Below are 8,016 nucleotides of genomic sequence, written 5' to 3'. Positions count from 1 at the left end.
AAGCAAAGCCCACTGTTTTGTATTGGCCTCACCATATCATGGATCTATAGGAGCAGTTTCTATAGCTGGGAATGAAAGTCTTTGTATTGGCTTTTATTTTCAGAGAGAAATAGTGTTTAGGGAACTAAAATAATTCTTTTTGCTCAGGATCACTGAGATGCCATACTGTAGAATTCCTTAGTCATTTGCACCACTGATGTTATGCATCTTCTTGCTCACATGTAAACTCCTGGATTCAAACCACTAAGCTTATGCAAATAACTAGGTAAGGTTCATTTAGAGTGAAGTTGTAGTTTCTTTTTACTCCTGAAGGAGATGGTTCTAATTTTTAGCAGAAATGTTCCCTAGGCTAGTGGGTTTGGTATTAAACTCATATCTTGTTCATCAATTGTTACCTTTTAGGTTGATATAATGAGTAAAGCTTAGTGATGAAGTCCACCCAGACAGGATCTTTTTCAAGAAAGGCATGCTGGGGACGCCTGGGTGGCTCAGTTGGTTGGACGACTGCCTTCGGCTCAGGTCATGATCCCGGAGTCCCGGGATCAAGTCCCGCATCGGGCTCCCAGCTCCACAGGGAGTCTGCTTCTCTCTCTGACCTTCTCCTCGCTCATGCTCTCTCTCACTGTCTCTCTTTCAAATAAATAAATAAAATCTTAAAAAAAAAAAAAAAGAAAGGCATGCTGTGTAGATCTTTGTCCCAAGAAAGGGAGCAACTAGCCACGGTGCTGGCTGAAGCCTTCCACTGAGATCTCCACTTTACGATGTACCACAGACAAAACTGGGGATTGTGAGTTTTTATTTGTGTGCTTGAACTTGATAAATAGCCCTCGAGAATGCCATACTAGTTATTCATTTCATTAGTAAAAAGCTAAATATCGAAGGGAAAATCCCTGATGAGAGGTGGGGTGTGGATGAGAGAGTAGTACGGTTTTGAATTTTAATGAAAACAGCCAATAGAATGTCAGTTGATTTTATCCATTACTACTCAAAAAAGGAAACCCCCAAGGTGTAGATGTAAATTTTTAACCCATCTTCACAGTGTTTGGAAAGACCATTCATTCATTTGCGGAGTAAGGAATTTGACTCGCACAGATTGGACAGTCATTGTTGGAGAAGGAGGTGAGTGTGCCCCCTAGTTTTGTGTCTGAGGCTCAGCTAGAAGCTGTCCATTTTTTATAAGAAGGTGACCCATGTAGAGACTAAGTGATGTGCTAGAGAAGACCATGTTCCCTGTGATGCTGCTGAATGAGGTATTGCCTGGCTGATGGACTGGTTATCACCAACCTGTGGTAGGCTTGGGCAGATATTGGACTTCTATAAATGTAATGCATACTCCACTCTGGAGCTGTCTTTCTGACACTCCAGAAATTTCTACCTGGCCATCTATTTATTAATAGACCCAAACTACAACAAGACCCTGCAAAAATGTGCATTATAAGCAATGTAATTCAAGGACCTGCTTTAGGAAAATTAGTAAGTGTATGGAACCAAGGCTTCCCTGCAATTATGTATTGACATGAGCATCACTGGTAAACACAAGATAGTGAGTATCCCTGATGTCTGTGCACAGTCTGTCAAATGCATCAGGGAACTCAATTAAAAGAAGGATAAGACTGATGATATCTAGATAGAGAGCCATTATCTCCTTTGGAAATCGAATATACAAATTCCAAGTCATGACAGCATAGGTAAGGTAGTTTCCTATTAAAAGATGGGGGGGGGTGTTGGAAATTGAAGATTCCAGGGCCAAGAAAGCACTCTCAAAGTTCTTGTCCTTGACATCTGACCTTCCATTCTTTGTCCCTTTCATAGCTCTCTTCTCAAGACCATCCCCCCATTGTCTCCCTTACATTTTCTAACACTGGTGAGTGTGATCTAATAAAATAATTGAAAACAAGTGCTTTGGTGAATGACTTTATGATGTTGGCCATAAATTTCAAGATATTTTTTTATTTGCAGGCTAACATTTTTAAGAGATTTGTCACCATCCCAGTGAAGAAACACACCTACTACATTGATTGTATTTATTGTACGTGAATCTACAATATGGTGCTCATGACTTGATGATAATCTACAGTTCATGCTGGAGTGGGATTTATCAAAAATGAAGAGATTCCCCTTTCTTCCACAAAACATGTAACATGCTATTGGCCATATAAAGATGCAAGATAAAACTGTGTTAATGAAAGTTGAGTTTTTAGAATATCTATAGTGTTCACTTCAAAGAGTGTCATTAATCTTACTGTTTCATTTTTACTGAGACTTTTACTTCATAATCAACTCCTCAGGCTTCGGGCCAACTTGGTATGAAAAGTCTTCTTATGTGGTGGCATAAGGGGAAGGTGAGCGCAGTGTATGCGGAAACTCTCTGTACTATCTTTGCGACTCCTCCATAAATCAGAAATTATTTCAAGACAAAGTGTTTTCTTTTCTGTTGTTTTATTTTTAAAGCCTTCTGAGGTGAATTTGTTCATTTGTCAGTGTGTTGATATTGGATTGAATTTTCTATCTGAATTTTATTATTATTTTTTCTTTCTTATTTTCTAGGACAGCAGGTATGCACCAAAGATTATGGTCAAATAGGTGCCCCTTTTATGTCAAAAGTATGTATTTTTCAGAGAGGTTTTTTTTTCCATTAAGAAGGGGAAAATGGCCATTTCTTCTAAACACTGAGAGCCTAAGACAGTGTGTACACTCTAGTAGAAATCCAGCTGCTTCTTGAGGTCGGTGTGTAAACAGTGTTTCTCATCTTCACATTGAGCAACAAGCTCAAACTTCAGATTACATCATCCACTAGAAATTGTTTTATTAAAAGTTTCTCTAGTATGGGTGTGCCTGGGTGGCTCAGTGGGTTAAGCCTCTGCCTTCAGCTTAGGTCATGATCTCAGGATCCTGGGATCGAGCCCCGCATCCGGCTCTCTGCTCAGCGGGGAGCCTGCTTTCTCCTCTCTCTCTCTCTGCCTGCCTCTCTGCCTACTTGTGATCTCTGTCTGTCAAATAAGTAAAAAAAATCTTTAAAAAAAGTTTCTCTAGTATTGATTTCTTCAAATCCTTTTATTTTTATCAGGAAAAAAATTTTAAGCAGAAAAAGTACTCAATTTAGGCAGAAGTGCAAATTAATTTCAGCATGTGCTTTTCAATCATGTTTCCATTTTGTAAATAGAATTACAGAGAGCAAAACTTAGCATACATGATGAATTTCAGGTTTTATTGGGCGGATATGTAGAAGTAGATCAATGGACTGCTTTCTTCAGCAGCACATCTACTAAAACTGGGACAATACAAAGATTAACATGGTCCCTGCATAAGGACAACATGAAAGTTTGGGAAGCATTCCATATTTTTATGCCTTTTAAAATTATGTTCAGTTCTTTGCTTTAATAATAAATAAATAATAAATAAAGTTACTCTCATATAAAAAAAACTGAAAGCAGATAATAGGGATACAGATCTTCCTAGACCTTTGATATGTACAATATCAGTTAGTACTTGGAAAAAAAAAAAGACTTATACCAAAACACACCTGGAAATGACCTTTCTTTCCTTCTCTTTTCCCCCGGCATAGTCATGTTGCTAGCCACATGCACCATGCATTCAGGAAAAGGGCCATTTCAGTATGGCTGCTGAATGTTACATAATGTGTCTAGGAAGCATCATTATATATGGAACCCTCTTTTACAAAGCTGCACTTCACACTGGGAATTGGAAGGCAATTTATTTTCAGAGTCATTCTTTCTCTCTTTGGCTGGAAGTCTCAGCCAGTCCTTCCTAGGTAGTCTCCTCTTGGGTAATCTTCCTAGCAACATCTCAGCAAGAAGACAGACAATTTCTTTTTCCCTTGGACAAGCTCCAGTTCACTTTATTGAGCAGACTGAAGATGTTCTCTTAATCGAACTCTCTATTCTGGGTGCTCCTTCAGTAGCTTCTACATGTGGGGTTACCTTAAGGTTTCTCTTCAACTGGAAATGCTGCCACATTATAGGCTCATGGGTTTTATCTACCAACTTCAGACATCTGGAGTGCACTGGCTACACCCAGAGAGGTAGATGCCCTCTTTGAGACCTCTAATGTCTTCTTTCTTGTCTGAGTCTTTTGTCGTCTATAAAATAAAGTTCATAATTTTTACCTCTTAGAGATTTTGTGATAGTTTAACATGATTGATTTCATATCTATATAGATACAGATGTATAAAACCCTCTTGCAAGTACTCCATATCTTTGGTTTTCTTACATTTTTATTTAAGTTCCAGTTAGTGTACACACAGTGTAATAGTTTCAGGTGTACAATTTACTGATTCAACACTTCCACACAACACATGTTGCTCATCTGACCAGTGCACTCCTTCATCCCCATCACCTATTTCAGCCATCTCCTCCCTTCTGGTAACCATCAATTTGTTCTCTAGAGTTAAGAGTCTGTTTCTTGGTTTGTCTTTCTTTTTTCCTTTGTTCATTTGTTTTGTTTCTTAAATTCCACATATGAGTGAAAGCATACGGTATATGTCTTCTCTGACTGACTTATTTTGTTTAACATAATACTCTCTAGCTCCATCCATGTTGCTGCAAGTGCCAAGATTTCATTCCTTTTTATGGATGAGTAATATTCCATCGTGTATATATACCACATGTTCTCTATCCACTCATCAGTCAATGAACATTTGGGTTCTTTCCATGATTTGGCTATTGTTGACAATGCTGCTATAAACATCAAGGTGCATGTATCCCTTCAGATTAGTATTTTTCTTTTTTTGGGGGGGGGTAAATATATAGTAGTGTAATTGCTGGATTATAGGGTAGTTCTACTTTTAACTTTTTAAAGAAACTCCATGCTGTTTTCAGAGTGGTTTGCCTCTCTGAAAAGGTTCTTATCTCTTTATGCACCCCTGGAATTGGTAGTGGTAGCTCCTCTTAGTCCCTCTAGGGGCGCACTACCCCCAAGGAGCCATCAAGTGTGACCTACTGGAACATATTTATGCCCAGATGTCTCACTTTTTAGCAATAAGTGTAAAGTCTTTCAGGGGGCCGAGTGGAGCAAGACTGATACTGGGGTGATACTAAGAAGTGTTTCCTCAAAGCTGATCCTCTATCTGCTGCGTTTTGAAACCTAGTCTTACAGTGACCCAAGAGAGCCCACCAAGCAGGCAGTAATATGTGTTGTTTCCTCTGTAGTGTTGAACTTCACTACAAGATGAACTAGGCAAAAATTCCTGGGCCGAGAATCACAGAATTCAAACTGAATCACAGATATTCTCTATTCACTGAAGCCTATAGTCCAAACTAAGTGCAAAAATGATGTCAGTTTGTTTATGCATAAGCACATTCTCTATTATGGATTGTTTAGTCTTCCATGCTATTCTATCCAACCCATTATCCTCTTTCTTTCATTGCTCCTTACTTTAATTCTATTGACCTTTCAAACTTTAGCTTAAAATGCATCTATTCCACCAAACCTCTCTAGATCACTCATGTCAGCCTGAAATTATGTATTTCTTCTTTGAATTGCTGTTGGTATACTCATGCATTAGCATGTGATTATCATCAGCCTCTCAAAGAGCCATTTACAAATTTCATTGTTATTTAATGAGAAACATGTCTCAGGTTTATTTTCTTAAAAGAGATGGTGAACCCTTTGAGAGAATACATTATACCTTTTGGTGTCTGCCATAATGCCTACAACAAATATCTCAGTGGCTATGATATTTTCATTTGCATAATGGCTTCTTCAAATACCTGCAAACCATCAACTCTCGAAGATTTCAGCTACTGGAGAAGGTCAAGTGGATATGAATAATCCAACATTTGAATTATTAAAAAATCATTTATATTGAGTTTTGGAAGATATTAGTGGCAAGCTACATTCTTTCCCTAATAAATGATTTATAAAAAAATAATAGTAACACCAACACTCACTAGACCTTTATGCTTTTCAGAGCTCTGCTCGAACTAATAATGATTCATCCATATTCTCTGAGCACCTATAACAGAAGGTGAGAAGAGAAGGCCCAGTCAAGGACTGGTTATAAGAAAAGCCTAGAGATTCCACTTTCCTTGGTACTCCACAGGATACCCATGAGCACCTTGTTCTACACCTATGCATTTGCCACATTTCACTTGTATTTCTCACTGATAATAATTGATAAGTGATTGACAGAAGCACATAGCCTACATTCACATTCTGGTTCTCCCATTTCCTAACTGTGTGATCATAGATAACTTACCTAACCTCTCTGTATTTGAGGATACTCCTGAACAAAACCAGAATTATAAAACAGTGCATATTTCATAGGTTTTTGGTATGGGGCTTAAAATGACTTATGTGAGATGCTTAGCATAATGTCTCAAATATTAAAGAGAGAATGCGCAAGTGCAAGAATGCAAGACAGGAAGAGAGTCACTAGAAGTTTTATTTTCTTCCTTTATTCTCCTAGAATCCAAAGTGAGAGAGGGAAAAGTAGCTAGTAAAGATAACCCAAGCCATGTTCTTCTCTTGGGAGAGAATGATAGGAAAGAAAAGTAGTATAAAACCAATACAAGAGCAACTCATAAATGGGTACAGAATTTCTAAGAGTGAGCCATTAGAAAGGAGGTCTTAGCTATTGGAGGCTACATGTAAACAACATGGAGTGCTTCAACTGATAACAAACATTTTACTTCCAGAAGCTTCCAGAGGATGGACTTTGTGCCTAACTCAATTTATAGGCCAACTGATGCTACCATTGAATTCCTGCAATGATGTTGGGGCTGGTGACCCAAAGAAACTTTAAGGGTTCAAGGTTTTGGAGGGAGGTGGGACACAGGAGCAAACATAATTACAGCTTGGAGCAGGAGGACTGTGAATAAAAAAGGAAGCAAGTGTTCAAGCTAGCACATAAAAAGTGCCAACTCAGGGCTTCAGAAAGAAGACCTCACCGGGGTCACTGAGAGAGAACTAACTAGAAGGGGTGATTTCAGCCAGACATTGAAAGTTGAGTAGGAGGTTAATTTAAGCATGCCACAGCCACGTGTTATGATAAAAAGAACACTCACTCTTGGCTTAGATAGGCCTGAGGTTAGAAGCCAGGTTCCATTCCTCATGAGCCGCAATTACTAAATAATACATACCTTCAAGACTATTGTGGGAAATATTTGTTAAGTATTTAGTACAGGATCTGGCATTTAGTATAGCCTCAAATGTAATAGCTACTATTGGTAACCATAGAGCCTTGGAGTATTTTTTTTTTTTTCCGATGATGATGATAATGTTGCCTTAAGCGCTGGTAAGCACAGCTGTTTCAAATTTCCTCTCTATGAGCCTGAGTAGCAGTGGTAAGCATCTGCAGGGGTTTCTGGGCTCATCTCTCTGGAAATACCATAGGGAAAGGACAGCCCAGATTCAGCGTATCCACGACAGAAGCAAAGGAACAAGCTCCAGCCAGTCGTGACAAAGGACAGTCAAGGTCTTTAGAAAGGGCTGATCTATACTGGACAATAAATCTGGAACCCTTTCCCTTTATCTTCCCTTCCTTCTCCTTCTTCACTCCTTTTCTTCCCTCCTTTGCTTCAAGGTGCTTTGCTCTTCTGATCGATAGATAAAGTCAGCAGCCTGATCAAACTTCTAGCCACTAAGAGTTAAGGGATTTATTAAGTCATTCTCCCCACAGACATTGGTGTTTCAAATATTTCAAGGGATGGTAAATGTTTAATTTAATCATGCATGCCTGATAATAGGAGTTTGGGTATTAGCAGTCAGTCAACAATGTGGTTGAGAGTTGGGATGGCTAGGACCAGAACTACTGAATTCATTTGAAAAAATTTATATGGAGAAAAGCATGGTGGAAGGAGAAGGTGCTTGCATTTAGAATTAGAGGAGCTACCTTAAAATCCCAACTCTGGAACTTTTTGGGTATTGATCCTTGTCAAGTAATTTTACTTTCCTGTTCTTATTTTCTCCAGTAAGTAATAAGAATGATAATCCTTATACAGGATGTTGTGAGTGTTAGACAAGCCACTTCTCAAACTGAATGTGTACACAAACTAC

At 38.7% G+C, this 8,016-nt stretch overlaps 1 non-coding gene across 1 annotated transcript; it reads left to right on the top strand.

The window, feature by feature from the left end:
* The first annotated feature begins 3,241 nt into the window (after window positions 1-3,241).
* Window positions 3,242-3,345, top strand: LOC116880859. Its single transcript, XR_004385290.1, has one exon. It is a non-coding gene; the product is annotated as a U6 spliceosomal RNA (small nuclear RNA).
* Window positions 3,346-8,016: the final 4,671 nt, after the last annotated feature.

This window comes from Lontra canadensis, unplaced genomic scaffold (assembly GCF_010015895.1).
Source record: "Lontra canadensis isolate GAN:19392208 unplaced genomic scaffold, GSC_riverotter_1.0 scaffold68, whole genome shotgun sequence".
NCBI lineage: Eukaryota > Metazoa > Chordata > Mammalia > Carnivora > Mustelidae > Lontra > Lontra canadensis.
The sequence above is the reverse complement of the archived record's forward strand: the minus strand, read 5'-3'. Positions and strand labels throughout refer to the sequence as shown.